The sequence below is a fragment of the Heptranchias perlo genome, chromosome 7 (genome assembly GCF_035084215.1).
Source record: "Heptranchias perlo isolate sHepPer1 chromosome 7, sHepPer1.hap1, whole genome shotgun sequence".
NCBI lineage: Eukaryota > Metazoa > Chordata > Chondrichthyes > Hexanchiformes > Hexanchidae > Heptranchias > Heptranchias perlo.
In genome coordinates, this window is record NC_090331.1 from 69,138,614 (window position 1) to 69,155,928 (window position 17,315).

A 17,315-nucleotide genomic window follows, 5' to 3' on the forward strand; every position below is an offset into this window, starting at 1 on the left:
TAATTAAGAGATGGTCTCTTCAATGAAAGCCTGGCAAACAATTCTAACAGATGGCAAAGGTGGTTCAGTAGCTATAGCTTCAGCCTCCTCCTTCTCCTTTAGTTTGTCTCCTTGCTGCTGTTCACTGCTTTCCTCCCCTGAGTACTCCATATTGATGCCTTGTTAGGTTGCGAAGCTATGGCTCATACAGCAGACTATGATGATGTGGAAGACTTCGGCCAAGCTGTATTGTAGGATGTCCCCCATATGCCTACACATTTGAATTTCTGCTTTAAGGTGCATTCAATGGTGACTTTGGTAAGTTCATGCACTTCATTATACCTGTGCTTGGCAGATGTACATGGCTGTCACAGAAGTGTTGTGAGCCAATGTTGCAGAGGGTAGCTTTGCAGTCTTAAGAGCTAACTGTCCACTTTTTTCCTCCTGGTTCAAATAATGAGGCATCGGTAGATTGTCTTAAATTTAAATTATCATGACTACTGTCTGGGAAGCAGGCATTCACCTACTTAATCCTATGCAGATGATCGCAGATGAGCTGCACATTTGTAGAGTGGAATCCCTTGCCATTCATGAATGCACAGCCATTGTGTAAAGGAGCAGATAGGGTCACATGGGTGCCATCAATGATGCCCTGCAATTTGGGGAATCCTGCTATTTGAGAAGAGTCCTATCTCTTTTGCCTGTTGCCCTATTGCACACAATACATCAGTCAATTACATGATACATATTTGGACTGCTGATTGAGTGATGCTGCTTATATTGACTATGGAAGCCTGGAATGAGCCTGAGGCATAAAGGTTAAGGGTCAAAGTGACCTTGGCAGCCATTAGCAATGCTGTGTCTGTCCTGAGTTTGGTAGCAAGTCAAGCACTATCACAACCTCCCTGCTGAATCTTAGCCTATACGTACATTGTTCTTCAGACAAGTCCAGTTAAGTTCACCTTTGCCTATATATGCAGTTGGGAAGGTAAGATTGGGTTGGGTACATTCGCCCTGTGGTACAATCTGATGTGCTAAGCCTCTCTCCATTCATCCTCCTCGTCTTCTGTAAATAGCATAAACACAGAGGGGTTCCCATAGGAACGCCCAATGACCCAATTTCTGGCTGACAAAAAATGGTGCCCCAAATCTGTGCCACAAACTTGGCCGGAACAAAAATTAACTTTAAGAGTTCCAGAAACCAGTTCAAAAGTTTGCATAAAATTTGAAGGCTGCACCTTGAAATAATTTTGTATTTAAAGGCAATTAAAACGCACCGTACTTCCTGTGTAAAGACAGGAAATGGTGTTTACATCAAAACTGTGCCACTTCTGTCACATTATCCTATTGTTAAGAAGTTCCTGCCTATTTCTGGTGGGAGCTTCCTATGCCTGACGTAAACCTAACCGGAAATATGTATGATTCACACTTGGGTGGAGATCAAGTGCAGCTGATCTTTGCTCATATTTCTGCTGTGTTATGACCCAATTCTGCTCATTTCTGGTACAATGGAGCCTAAAGTCAATGCTAATATTTTAATTTAGTATAATATACAGTAGGCAAATCAGAAAATGCATTTAATCAAATGAACAGCATGACGCACAGAGCTACTTCCAAGAAGAAATGTTAATGAACGGACCCAAAGAAGGACAAGGTGACTCCTAATTGTAACACAGAATAAAAAAATCATCTCTCATAAGCCAACTGAAGCTACAGCTATAGTATAACTGTGTGCGTGTACATGATGTGGTATCTGAACCAAGAAAAACTAATCCGAGTGAAGTTCAACCCATCCGGAGGAGAAATATTTCCTCCGAAAGTGAAACATTAACTTTTTACACTTTCTATGAGGTGAAGGACATGTTTCCTTTAAATATTATTCACTAGTCCAGAGTATCTACTCATCAATAATTTACAGTTAAATATTAGGACAAATTTTCCATTGTGCAAATCATTAAATACTTTTTAATTGTAAGAGGTTTTCCAAAATGTGGGAAAGTGCTTTTAATTTTAACTCGTGGGAATTCAGAAGTAACAGACTAACAGTGTATTATTCAGAAGATGCTTGTATAAACTGGGTTGGAAACTATAAAGTGAGCAGTGAGTACTTGCCTAAAGAAGCTTAACTGCAAAGCTATTCAGCTCACGAGTGAAGAGAACATCAGTAAATAGAAAATGGGTCATAATTACTATTTACTGAACATAAGTATTCAATTATTAGCCTTAGCTTACCTGAAGTCACCTGCAGCTGTCTTCTTTGAACGTGGAGGTGACTCTGGAGTGAGAGTGAATGGCAGCAAATAAGAGGTAAATTCAGAGCTGCCGATTGTATCAATGTGCTGGCACACCTGAATGAACAAGAGTTGCGATTTACAAGAATCCAGTTTTTAACGATAATATTTATAGAGATTAATGCTTAGTTTTTATGTGCTCACTGTCGCATCAGGTCACACTTTCCCCCAATCAGTATTTAAAGTTTACATGGAATGAGATACCTGCGCTAGTTTGAACCAGATCCATTCACATTAGTGAGTATTTGTTTTATTTAATGAGCTGAAAGGGAGTTAATGATTCAAATCAAGATTTTCATTTACTGTGAAATGTATTCCATTTTTCAGACATACCTCACACAATCAGCCTGACACTCATTTATTTGGGTTTATTCCCAAGTTAACACCCAGTTAAAGAAAGATTAATAAATAACAATTAGGTGTTACATTAAAATCTAGTTTGCTTTGGCACCAACTAGAAATGACCTATGTGAGTGGCCCAACACAGAAATGGATGAGTGTTAAGGAACAGTTTCATCTCAGTAGTAGATAAATCCAAAGGTCATTTACCATTATAGTTAGTTTTGTTTGGGTTCATTTGAGAAAAGATGTTGAGGTCAGAAGCTACAGCTGTCTTACCTGGGAACACAGGGTTTGAAGATGGCCACTACCATTAGCCTCTCTTATAAACGGTTAATAATTAAGGACTATCAGGAAAATGGAACAAAATAATCTGCCTAATATCAAGCTTTAAGATTAAAAAAAGAATTTTTAAAAAAGAACTTTCTCCACAGATGCTGCCTGACTTGCTGAGCTTCTCCAGCATTTTCTGTTTTTATTTCAGATTTCCAGCATCCACAGTTTTTTGCATTTGTTTTATGAATTACTGCATTGTTTTTCTTTTATGTCAAATTGTAACTTTCTTTTTAAACAAAGATCATCTGTGGCATACGAAAATTGGTTCTCAAGTCCACCCACACTAATAACTGTCACAAAATGGCCACTAGGTCAAACAAAATGGCTTATTATACAAAAGAAAATTGAAAATAAAATTCCCAATCATCACTACAGTTATAGATACGGTAGTCTATGTTGATATTGGCTCACCAATCGGATCCAAGTAGCCTAGAGTGCATCAATTAAAACTGTTAAGTAGCCAGGCCAGGGCAGAACCAATAGAAAATATGTCAAGTCGTTGTCTCCTTAAGTCTCAGAAAAGCCCTCAATGTCTTCATTAGGAACCTTTGCAAGATATCTGCACTTTATTCATTGTGTTTCACAAATTTTATTTTCGAGAAAATGTACGCTAATGAGATTTTTATTGATAAAATATGGACTGTACACCTGTGAGATTTTCCACATTGTTATTAACATTCCCTGCAGGGTTTGGTGGCGGTTCTATCAGATTCCTGCTGTCCTTGCTATTAGAGCTGTGAACAGGAATGATCTTACATCACCATTTGGAGCAGGCAACACTGACTGTAACTGGCTGAAGCAAATTTTCTATAAGTAAAACCAAGTGTAAAAAGACTATTGGTCACAGAATGACAAAATAATAAGTTTAAAAACAAGGATTCTCACACTCTTGAGTTGTCAAATCTTACTAGAAAAAGTTTGGTAATAACTAAGATGTTGATGAGCAAAACTGAAATGTATATCAGCATTTTCCAAACCAATTACCATTATACTGAACAAACTATGTATGACAGAAAGATTAGACCGTTCTCATAAATCTTTAGTAAGAGTCAGGCCACCTCTCTGTTAAAATTGGAAATTAGGTATCACCAGAAAAGAGTGACTTAACTTCCTCTGTGTCACGACCAATGTCAACTGCCTTCTTGGACAGTAATCACTTTATAAGGGCCCACTCAGACCCTATTGGGCAATGAACGGTGCCTCTCATATCCTACTGGCTGCTTAAGAATTCAGTAATTAACATCCCCTCTCATCAATAATGTTCTATTACATGGCCACCTATCAAAATTGAATGGGAACAACTTATTTCTGTCCATTATACACACAATTGTTCACGAACAAAAATACAACTGTATTGAAAGATTTTAAGTAGTCCTTCGTCTTCTGTTGGCTAGTGCTAGTATAGAAAGTGTTTCCTCTAGTTAACAGGATGTATTATGACAAGGTTTCAATATTATTTCTTTGTAAAATGGTAATGAGATCACCTCAGTCTTCACAAACTAGCAGGGAGCAGCCATAGTGCTGTGTTCAGTTGGACACAAATAACAACTAACATGATATATGATCTTTAAGTTATCCAAAATTATAATTATGGTGGCGTTGTCTGAAAGTTCAAGCATTCATCCATAAAAACACAACAGTGTATTTGTGTTCTTTTGGCAGGCTTGGTTTGACTATAATTATGTTTAATGCAGTATTATACCTGAGCCAAGTACATTGCTATAAGAGTATACTTCCAACATATTAGTGTCTAGCGTTTAGCTTTGAGCTTTAGGAGTTCTTGTTTTTCTTCAGAATTAATCGAGCCAATATGGGATAGGATTCACCAGTCTTAATCTTGAATGTTGAATAGATTTTAGAAGAGATGATTTATTTCACTCTCTCGCAGTATTGCTGTCTCATAACTAAATTCTATGAAAACACTTATAATTGGCTAGCGTCTTTCTTTATTTCTAACGGACTAGATTGCCTCAGCAACAGAGTAACGGCGATTGCTATAATAGGACGACTCCTTGTTCAACAGTTTTGTTACTGACTTTTCTGCCCAGTCATGGGCTAAAATATCTACTGAGCAAATTCACCATTACACGGTCTAATTAAGTAAACAAATGGTACATTTCATTCAGGGTTTAATGAAACCTGTCAGGAAATGAAGCATGCCCACTAACAGCAGTTAACTATACAATCTGAACTCCAAAACCCTCTTTCCCAGTAAACTGTATCATTGTAAGTTTTGATAATATTCAGTGGCTCTTTGGCAAGCTATACCTTTATAACACTCACTCTCTGAAATTCTTTGCTATGTGTGCATGTACTTTTTTTTGTTCAGCACTTCTTCTTGGTGTATTGTGTGTGTCACTTTATCCTAAACATTGAATCCTTCTCTAGTAGGAGGAGTCAATGTGGTGGCTGGATGTTGGGTCTCAGTAGAAGCCCATTGGGATTAAGGTGGTCTTATACCTCCTTATGCTGCCTCCTGAGATGGCCCTGCAACTGTTCAAAGAAAGATGAACTTACATTTATATGGCACCTTTCATGACCTCTGGACATCCCAAAGCACTTCACAACCAATGAAGAACTTTTGAAGTGTAGTTACTGTTGTAATGTAGGAAACATGGCAGCAAGGTCCCACAAACAGCGATGAGATAATGACCAGATAATCTCTTCTTATTAGTGATGTTAGTTGAGGGATAAATATTGGTCGGGACACCAGGGATAATTCCCCTGCTCTTCTTTGAATACTGCCATGGGATCTTTTACGTCAGCCTAAGAGGGCAGACGGGGCCTTGGTTTAATGTCTTATCTGAAAGATGGCACCTCTGACAGTGCAGCGCTCCCTCAGTACTGCACTGAAGTGTCAGCCTGAATTATGGGCTCAAGTCTCTGGAGTAGGGCTGGAACCCATGACCTTCCGACACAGAGGTGAGAGTGCTACCCACTGAGCGACGGCCGACACCGCAATCGCTGGCTGGTCCTGCTTATTTTCTGGCGCATCTACTATGTACATGTGGAGTGGGGACAGGGGACTGGATGCACCAAATATTGTATTGCCTTGAGAGACAGCAGCTTAATTGTGCCCATTCCATCACAGTCCTACAGTGGACACTCACGCAGTATGACCACTGATCTGCATGGAAGCAGACCTGAGGGCAGCAATAAGGACAGCGAAGGCCTGCATCACAGTCCTCGCCATTCAATCCAACAACATCTTAACGCAAGACAATGCAGCCTAAGGTCTCGGTAGCAGCAGTCTGAACATTCATGAAAGGTACTTTGACTGTGTTTGAGACCTGCCCTACTGCGGGCTCCATTGGAGATGCCCTTGGAGTTGCTGCATGATCCATGTTAGACTGCAGTGCCAAAATACCTTTCTGGAGAAGTACACATATGTGGCTAATTGACTCCTCCATGCTCCTACTCACATCTTGTAGGTTCTTTATCTGGACTTGAATGACTCCAGTACATGACTGTGTTCTAAAAACAGTAGTCTTTTGGTAGCAGGTTCTCTGAGGTCCCTCCTAAGCTTCAGCAGGTTCCTATCCATCCAGTGGCACCTCCACTTGCTCCTCTTCATGCATGCACTGTGACTCACTAGGCGCCCAATGCTCATACTCACTATCTAAATCCCGTGAACTACATTCAACAGGTGGTTTGAGGGATGCGGGGAGCTGTGACGCGCTGCTGGATTCTGTGGTCCTGGGATTGCCGAGTGCAGCAAGTCTATAAAAAACAGGAAGGAATCATATGTTAAAATGTTGGCAGCAAGACACTAATTCAAACAGCGCGTACGTGGCAATATATTGCATGTCATGGTGTTTGAGGGCATGTCTGTATGAGGGTGAATGAATGAGTAGGGAGAGAAAGCATAACAGAAGGATGGTTCTAGCCCTCAGCTTGGGCCAGGACTTCGGTTTCACCCTCCTCCACTCCTTCATGCTCTCATCGTCAATAATATCCAATGTGGCCTCTATTAGAGGATGAAAACTTGGCAGCTATCCTTCCATCTATGTTTGCTCCCTCTTGTCAAGATCCAACTTGTCCTGTGTTGCGATGTTGGAAATTTCAAGAGCACATACAGTGAGACCCAAGTGTTCATCTTGCATTCGTGTGTGCGTGTGCCTCCCTCTCTCTATGTACATGAACATGCATTGTGCAAACACAATGAAGTAGAAGGATTTTTGTGTGATGCCCTTTAAGATGTCAATGTGACAAGAGTTCCAAGAGTACCACAGGGATCTGTGCTGGGTCCCTTGCTGTTTGTGGTCTACATTAATGACTTGGATATGAATGTAAAAGGTATGATCAGTAAGTTCGCTGATGATACAAAGATTGGTAGGGTGGTAAATAGCAAGGAGGATAGCCTCAGTCTGCAGGACAATATAGATGGGTTGGTCAGATGGGCGGAACAGTGGCAAATGGAATTTAACCCGGAAAAGTGCGAGGTGATGCACTTTGGAGGGACTAACAAGGCAAGGGAATACACAATGAATGGGAGGACCGTAGGCAAGACAGAGGGTCAGAGGGATCTTGGTGTGCAAGTTCACAGATCCCTGAAGGCGGCGGAACAGGTAGATAAGGTGGTAAAGAAGGCATATGGGATACTTGCCTTTATTAGCCGAGGCATAGAATATAAGAGCAAGGAGGTTATGATGGAGCTGTATAAAACACTGGTTAGGCCACAGCTGGAGTACTGTGTGCAGTTCTGGTCGCCACACTACAGGAAGGATGTGATCGCTTTGGAGAGGGTGCAGAGGAGATTCACCAGGATGTTACCAGGGCTGGAGCGCTTCAGCTATGAAGAGAGACTGGGAAGATTGGGTTTGTTTTCCTTGGAGCAGAGGAGGCTGAGGGGGGACATGATTGAGGTGTACAAAATTATGAGGGGCACAGATAGGATGGATACTAAGGAGCTTTTTCCCTTCGTTGAGGGTTCTATAACAAGGGGACATAGATTCAAGGTAAAAGGCGGGAGGTTTAGAGGGGATTTGAGAAAGAACTTTTTCACCCAGAGGGTGGTTGGAGTCTGGAACTCACTGTCTGAAAGGGTTGTGGAGGCAGGAACCCTCACAACATTCAAGAAGCATTTGGATGAGCACTTGAAATGCCATAGCATACAAGGCTACGGACCAAATGCTGGAATATGGGATTAGAGTAGACAGGGCTGATGGCCGGCGCGGACACGATGGGCCGAAGGGCCTCTATCCGTGCTGTATAACTCTATGACTCTATGACTCTATGACTCTAAAATGCAGCTTGATACGTGCCCTGCTGTAATATGGGCATGCACGGCAAGCAATGAGAAAGCTGTAAGGTTAGAATCATAGTATCTTACAGCACAGGAGGAGGCTATTCAGCCCATCATGCCTGTGCCAGCTCTTTGAAAGAGCTATCCAATTAGTCCCACTCCTCCGCTGTGTTGTGTGAATGCTTTGCGTGGCACATCAGTAAATGCATTTACAGGCAACACTTGAGCTGCTGTTGGGTCGCCATACTTTAGCACCTTTTTTAAGGTCTCTCACTTTCTCCTGCCTCTATTGCCAGGTCCTGTAGTTACTAGCATGCTCACTATTCTCCTCTGATTGTCCAAAATTGAGCTGCAATTTCCTCCAACAAAGCATTGGGACGAAAGAAGGTATGATCTTCGGCTGTTGTCATAAATCCAGATGCTCATCATCAACTCATTCAAAACTTTAATGCTCTTTTGCTACTCCACACCAAGTCTTACTCACATATCACCCCTATCCTTACTGACTTGCATTGGCTTCTGGTCCCACAATGCCTCCAATTTAAAATTCTAATACTTGTGATTAAATCCCTCCTTGGCCTCACCCCTCCCTATCTTTGTAAACTCCTTCAGTCCCACAGCCCTCTCCCTGAACTCTCTGTTCCTCTGACCCCGGCCTCTTATGCCTCCTCCTTACATTGGTGCCTGTGCCCCAGCTGTCTAGGTCTTACTCTGGAATTCCCTCCCTAGACCCCTCTGCCTCTCCTCCTTTAGGTTCTTCCTTAAAACCAAATTCTTTGGCCAAGCTTTTGATCACATTTCCTAATCTTTCCTTCTTTGGCTCAGCATTCATTTTACCTTGTGCTTCTTTGAAGGACTTGGGGACACTTTTTATGTTAAAGGTGCTATACAAATGCAAGCTGCTGTTTTGTTGCTGAGAATGCCCTGGAGTATCAAACAATGCAGCCCTTCTTCAGGGGCACCTTCACGTTGCCATTTGTGAAATGGGGTGTTCGGTTCCTGCAATGCTCCGTGAATTGCACAGACTCTCTTTGCTGGATGAAAGATGGGTTTTTTTGGCTGTGGATTGCCACTTCAATTTAAATGGGTGTTTCCCTTTTGGTGGCTGCTGTAGTCATTTAAATATCTGCAACAGTGCAGGAAGCCCTGCCGCTCAACATGCGAGCACCTTAGAGACACCCTGCTACATGGACAGAAACTCAGGATCAATATATTAGGCTCAAATCTGGAAATTCAGGCAGGAAAGGCTATGCATGGTGTATTGCATCAGTCGGATGCCCTGCTGTGCACCGTTTCCACCCCAACTGAGCACATGGTGAAACGTCTCCCCTTTAGTTTCGCAGTTATTAGTTCCTAGGCCCTTTTTTGAAATCACGCTTCATGTTTTCAAGTCCAAGAAATAACCTTATCATTCATTGATAAGAGTACTTGTAATGGATTTGCAATTCATGAACATATTAAACACTTCTAGACTGTGACACGTTTAGGCTTATGGCATTTGAATATTCAACTGACAATTGACAACTTAAGCAGTGCCTGTTGCGCGATTTAACTGTTCATTTTACCAGGAGTCAGCTTTTTGTCTGCCACTTTTGCAGTCATTTTTGCTGATTATGACGAATTATTTCAGATACAAAGGGATCTGTGAGAGTAACTGCTGCTCCTGTGAACCAACCAAGTCTTGAAGTGTGTCACGCTGCCCTGTTTGCAGCTCCCAGGTTAGCTGGATCAGGCAAGCAGCAGAAGACAACAGGGGTGTATCGTCAGACTCTGTTTTAGGCACTGACGAAACCTGTTGTACCAGAGGGACCCCCTGGATGTTCTGATGGCCCCGAGCCAACAAGCAAATATTGTTTATGGATTTCAAGTGTTTTATTCACTCGCACGGACCAGCTTTTGGAATGCGGGACTACTTTCCACAGATTCCCCTTCAGCATTTGGACAGTAAATGTCCCCGAAGAACGTTGGAGTCATTGTGCTCCATTCAGTGAAGTAATTGTTACCATGGTGACATATTTTACAGGAGATTGTCAGTATGATCGGATCAACGTCTCACCATCAAGTGACGCTGGGGCAGCCTGTGTACACTGCACCAAAACACCATGGCCTCACTCTGCATTCATACAGGCCCAGTCACTTTAATCATTATGCATTTTGGAAGGAAGAACGAGGAGAAGCAATATAAACTAAATGGTACAATTTTAAAGGGGGTGCAGGAACAGAGAGACCGAGGATGCACATATACAAATCTTTGAAAGTGGTAGGACAAGTTGAGAAGGCTTTTAAAAAGGCATACAGGATCCTTAGCTTTATAAATAGATGCATAGAGTACAAAAGCAAGGAAGTTATGGCAAATCTTTATAAATCACTGGCTAGGCCTCAGCTGGAGTATTGTGTCCAATTCTGGGCACCACACTTTAGGAAGGATGGCAAGGCCTTGGAGAGAAGAGATTTACCAGAATGGTACCAGGAATGAGGGACTTCAGTTATGTGGAAAGACCAGAGAAGCTGGGATTGTTCTCCTTGGAGCAGAGAAGGTTAAGGGGAGATTTAATAGAGATATTCCAAATTATTAAGGGTTTTGATAGAGTAAATAAGGAGAAACTGTTTCCACTGGCAGAAGGTTCAGTAACCAGAGGACACAGATTTACAGTAATTGGCAAAAGAACCAGAGGGGAAAGAAAAATTTCTGCCCTGGTTTTCAAGGGATCCAGGCCACAAATTTTTTTACGCAGCAAGTTGTTATGATCTGGAATGCACTGCCTGAAAGGGTGCTGGAAGCAGATTCAATAGTAACTTTAAATAGGGAATTGGATATATACTTGAAAAGGAAAAATTTGCAGGGCTATGGGGAAAGAACAGGAGTGTGGGACTAATAGGATAGTTCATTCAAAGAGCCAGCACAGGCACGATGGGCTGAATGGCATCTTTCTATGTTGTATGATTCTATCATTCTGTGATCACTTGGTGTTGCGTTCCTTGAGTTATCTTGCTTTAATTCCTATTAGCAGTCCTTGTTTGATTTTACATTTCCATAAGTAATATATTAATTACAGATTTTTAAAAAAGAACTCAGTCTCAAGATATGTTATCAAACATTTTAGACATAAGTTTGCCAGCTATCCCAAAAATATGGTGGGAATTGGAAATCCCTCACTGTTCTTTCACCCACACTGCTCCTTCCGTACTCCAAATAATGTCACCGTCTTTCCTTTCTAAAATCAACACATGCTAAGAAAGTTAAACTTCCCTTTACTGCTGTGTTATTTCGGTTAGTTAAAAACCTGGGTGGCAGAGTAGAAGGGGGCAGGGTGGGTGAGGGGCTCTGAAGATTACAGTATAACAAACTGTAATTTAAAGATTGGTTTTATTTACCAGAAATATGATTGCCTGAGGCTGCATGGGTTGATTAAGCACTAGTGAACTCAAATTAGTGCATTTATCATTTGAGTTAGGGTGAAGCCAAATACTAAAATTGTATTGTTGCTACTTCTCCTTCACGCTTGCTTGTTTAAGTGATCAGTATTCAGACATTAGTCATTAAAGAAGAGGGAAACACCAGGGGAGTGAGAACTTTCTGTCCAAAGCAAACCCTTACATGCAATATTTAAAAATAAATTACAGGGTTCTTCTTGCCCGTTGGGAGGTATTTTGGTTTTAGTAAAGTATTTTCTCTCCCATGGTTACACACTATTTCTATTCCCAACAGGGGTTGCTCAGTAACATATGTCACAGGGTATCTTGTATGCATCCCAAGTGATTCCTTTCATTTCTACAAGACTGACTTTGATATTTACTAACACAACCATTTGGTGATGAATAGAGACCACCCTGTAATATAAGTCATTGGAGCAGCTTCTGATCCAAGAGGAAAATGGGAAGGAAAATATATATTTATCGTTTCTTTTTTAAAAAAACCTGTGGGGAAGTACTTTGTATTAAAGTTACTCTCCTTATCTTCCTTTTCCTTTCATAGTGTTGTATCACAATCATAAGGTTCTTTACCCTTCTGATTTACTCAAAATCTCAATGATTGGAATGACTCTTCCTGTAGCTGTGATAGACACTATGGCATTAAGCTTTTCTGCAACAGGATCCTTCTAGGCCCAGCAGGAGATATTTACAAATCTGCAGTTCATACATAGATAAAGAAGTGACTGACTGCTTTGTCCTGGATGATGTCAAGATTCTTGAGTGTTGTTGGAGCTGCACTCATCCAGGTAAGTGGAGAGTATTCCATCACACTCCTGACTTGTGCCTTGTAGATGATCAGGCCACAGAGCTTTTATCCAAATGCATATGTGAACAGGAAGGGGTTCTACTCCATAAATGTGCAGGGATGGTTTATACCACAGAATTAATGCCCGTTATTCAGGGAGCAGCCATGATGCTTTTATTCTGCAGCTGTCCATGGTTCTTGAATGATTTGACCTATCACAAGTGAACCAATGGATTGCTGTTGGGAGACCAGGGCAACTTTATGCAGCCATGGCTGATGACCTCAGTAGGAAACCCTCAAACAACAGATAGTGAGGCCCATACCACCATCTAAGTTATTTCACTCAGAGGGTGGTGAACCTGTGGAATTCTCTACCACAGAAGGCAGTGGAGACCAAGTCATTAGATGTATTCAAGAAGGAGATAGATATATTTCTTAATGCTAAAGGGATCAAGGGATATGGGGAAAAAGCAGGAACAGGGTACTGAGTTAGACGATCAGCCATGATCATTTTGAATGGCGGAGCAGTCCCGAAGGGCCGAATGGCCTAATCTTGCTCCTATTTTCTATGTTTCTATGTTTCTATATTGCAGAGCGCACCATAGGAATGATGAAGCAATGATTCCATTGTTTGAACCACTCACATAAGGTGCTGCTCTACAGTCCAGCCAAAGTCTCCAAAATCATCACACTCTGCTACATGCAAGGAGGAGGCTCAGGGATCTGCAGGCTCACTGGAAGTGGATCGAGAAGAGAAGGTGAGGTGGATGTACAGCCAGGGACATTGGTGTGCAATTCTGTGATTGAGAACTACTTCCAGTAGTGGAGACCTTTCGCTACTGACCAACTTTGCTTTTCCAAGGAAATCCCACAAATTGCCAGAAGGACATGCCACTCAAGCTGAACTGCCATCTTTCAACCCCCTTCCAGACTTTATTACCTACATAGTAAATAGTGTCCATTCAGGAGAGAAATAAAAAGATCTATATTTATTTAAAGCTTTTTATATTGCATATGTGCTCTAAGCCCCAAACATGTGCTTGCACTTAGTGACTCCATAAGGTGTGCTTGTCCTACTCCTCAACCTAAGGCTGCATCAAAGGGATTCCTGAATGGAAGCAGCATCTATGGAGACAAGTTCTTTTTGAGTTCTGTGGCCTTTCTGGGACGGCTGTGCCTGTAATCCCTGGCTGCAGGGTCATGTGATGTCCCTGTAACAGTTGGAGCAACATCCAACAATACAGTGGCTCTCAGCACCTGTCTGTTCCCTGAATCTTTTGAGGGAAGTAGCTGGAATCAGGGGATGTGCAGACATCTTGAGAGATTGTTGCTTTATTGGACCCTTCTCCTTTCACGCCCCCATCCTGCCGTCCCCTCACACCCCAGCTGGATGACCAGAGACCTGCATGAGTGCAGTCCATAGGATGTCTCTGATATGAGTAAGTACCGTTGTTAAAGTTAAGTATTGGGAAGACTGAAGCCTTTGTCTTCGGTCCCCGCCGCAAACTCCGTTCCCTAGCCACTGACTCCATCCCTCTCCCTGGCCACTGTCTGAGGCTGAACCAGATCATTCACAACCTTGGCATTCTATTTGACCCTGAGATGAGCTTCCGACCACATGTATGCTCCATCACCAAGACCACCTATTTTCGCCTCTGTAACATCGCCTGTCTCTGCCCCTGCCTCAGCTCATCTGCTGCTAAAACCCTCATCCATGCCTCTGTTACCTCTAGACTTGACTTTCCAATGCTCTCCTGGCCGGCCCCCCATCTTCACCCTCCATAAACTTGAGCTCATCCAAAACTCTGCTGCCCGTATCCTAACTTGCACCGAGTCCCATTCTTCCATCACCCCTGTGCTCACTGACCTACACTGGCTCCCGGTCCGGGAATGCCTTGATTTTAAAATTCTCATCCTTGTTTTCAAATTCCTCCATGGACTCACCCCTTCCTATCTCTGTAACCTCCTCCAGCTCTACAACCCTCCTTGATCTCTGCGCTCCTCCAATTCTTGCCTCTTGCACAACCCCAGTTTTCATTGCTCTACCATTGGCGGCCGTGCATTCAGCTGCCTAGGCCCTAAGCTATGGAATTCCCTCCCTAAACCTCTCCGGCTCTCTACCTCTCTCTCATCCTTTAAGACGCTCCCTAACACCTACCTCCTGTCCTAATACCTCCTTATGTGGCTCGGTGTCAAATTTTATTTGATAACACTCCTGTGAAGCGCCTTGGGACGTTTTACTATGCTAAAGGCGCTATATAAATGCAAGTTGTTGTTGTTACTGCTCATTCCAAATAGTCACCCAGTCTATCAAAACTGGTAGTGACAGACTCCTGTAAAAGGGTTTCCATTTCACAAGTAGCTTTCCTTTACTACAGAGAAATCATCATACACATAATAGGTTAGGGTGGATAGAAAACTTTTCAAGTAATTAGACTGACCATACTGTGAATTACCTTACATGATAAATTGGGGTTCAGAACCATTTGCTTACATCAAGAATTCACTGGTCTTCGAATTGTGTTTATGTCAGTTCAACTGTAATTCTATCTGAAAAGATACATAAGCTGTTCCTCCAGTCTCACATTCCACCATGTTCTTTTATGATTGTGAGAGAAATATAGCTCATGAACATTACAGGAATGAATGAGTTGTCATGGTCTTTATCATGAATGAAAGAGTAGTTGCAATGTTCCTGCAATTTGTGTGATATTCTGTTTATATTCTAGCCAATGCGGTCTTGAGGTTCCAGAATGCAGTTAGTTTTATTGACTGTTAGATGATGTTTTTATTCACGAGTGAAAATATTATAACGCTGAGTCTGAACATGGAAAGGACAAAGAATTATGACTCAGGCATTAATCAGCATGAGGTTCTCCGTTCCATCATGACACACAGTGGAATATTAATTATAGCCATTAGGGGATGTGGTAGGAATATTTCAAATATTATTCTTAAAGAGGCACAGACTTTATAGAAAAAGCGTTCGTCAAACTTTTTTTTCTTTACAAAAATATAATGCAATGATGTAAAAATGTGACCATTTTGAAACAATCCAAAATGCAAATATTACTCAAAAATTGGGTCATCTGGCTTTGTTTTTGATCTACTCAGCTCATTATAATAATGATAGCTTTTGCCATATTTTAATGTCAACTGCTATAGCCAATGTTTTACTTTCATCAATTGCTTGTGTTGATCAATTTATCTATTAATGCTGGTACCACAGCTGGCAGCGAGTCAAATAGTTATTATTGTGACTTTATTTCACTCGTGTGCAATAGAGTGAAATGGAGAAAAAACTGTTAATGGTCATAAAATCAATATAGAATAAATGGTGAGAAGTGGTGGTTTACCAAGAGATAAACCACTGAGTAACAACGGATCTCATAACCGCTCATTATATAGTCTGTCGCCACACTGTGTTTTTGTTTTTTTATATAGCACACGTGTGGACTGAAGGCTTTGGCATTGTCTGCCTTTTTGATGATATTTTCTTTTGTTCCAAAGTTTTATGTCAGTTTATATTTTATATAGAATTACATAGAATTACATAGAATGTACATACAGCACAGAAACAGGCAATTCGGCCCATCTGGTGTTTATGCTCCACACAAGCCTCCTCCTTCTTCATCTAACCCTATCAGTGTAACCTTCTATTCCTTTCTCCCTCTTGTGTTTATCCAGCTTCCCCTTAAATGCATCGATGCTATTCGCCCCAACTACTCCTTGTAGTGAGTTCCACATTCTAACCACTTTGGGGGTTTATTTGATGCAGATTTTGTTGTCATGGTTTTCTGTAGGATACATGAGTCATCGAGGCTGTTGGTGTAGTTGTACATTCTGTACGTTTCTTGAGGATCAGGATATTCTGTTAGTGGCAGCTCCAAGATGGACGGGTAGGTGGGCAGGGTTGTTTTGGGTCTTTCCTTACAAGTCTTGGGGTAATGTTGTGCAGGATTGGATTGTTCTTCTTTGTAGTGCCTGGGTGCCAATATTTTCTATCCATTACAATTGTTTCAATTATTTCAATATTCTCAACGAATATACATTCCATTGAGAAATAAAAACTCCACGGGAAAAGTGATTCATCCTTTTGTGGCTAACGAAAGAAGTTAAGGATAGTATTAGATTAAAAGAAGAGGCCTATAATGTTTTGAAGAAGAGTAGTAAGCCTGAGGATTGGGAGAGTTTTAGAAACCAGCAAAGGATGATCAAACAATTGATAAAAAGGGAGAAAATAGAACATGAAAGTAAACTAGCAAGAAATGTAAAAACAGATTGTAAGAGTTTCTCCAAATATGTAGAAAGGAAGAGAGTAGCAAAAGTAAACGTTGGTCCCTTAGAGGCTGAGACAGGAGAAATTATAATAGGGAATAAGGAAATGGCAGAGACGTTAAACAAATATTTTGTATCTGTCTTCACAGTAGAAGACACAAATAACATATTGGAAATAACGGGGAACCAAGGAGCTAATGAGAGTGAAGAACTTAAAGTAATTAATATCAGTAGAGAAAAAGTACTCGAGAATCTAATGGGACTAAAAGCTGATAAATCCCCTAGACCGGATGGCCTACATCCTAGGGTTCTAAAAGAGGTGGCTGCAGAGATAGTGGATGCATTGGTTGTGATCTTCCAAAATTCCCTAGATTCAAGAATGGTCCCGCGGATTGGAAGGTAGCAAATGTAACACTGCTATTCAAGAAAGGAGGGAGAGAGAAAACAGGGAACTACAGGCCAGTTAGCCTGGCATCAGTTGTCGGGAAAATGCTGGAATCCATTATTAAGGAAGTGGTAACAGGGCACTTAGAAAATCATAATATGATTAGACAGAGTCAACATGGTTTTATGAAAGGGAAATCATGTTTGACAAATCTATTAGAGTTTTTTGAGGATGTAACTAGCA

General features: G+C 41.4%; 1 long non-coding RNA gene across 1 annotated transcript in view; it reads right to left on the reverse strand.

The window, feature by feature from the left end:
* The window catches only part of LOC137323340 (uncharacterized), a 68,148-nt gene extending 65,727 nt beyond the window's left edge, over positions 1 to 2,421 (reverse strand). Inside the window, exon 1 of the long non-coding RNA XR_010963358.1 lies at positions 2,212 to 2,421. This is a non-coding gene — a long non-coding RNA (uncharacterized lncRNA). The remainder of the gene's footprint in view (positions 1 to 2,211) is intronic.
* Between the last annotated feature and the right edge of the window lie 14,894 nt (positions 2,422 to 17,315).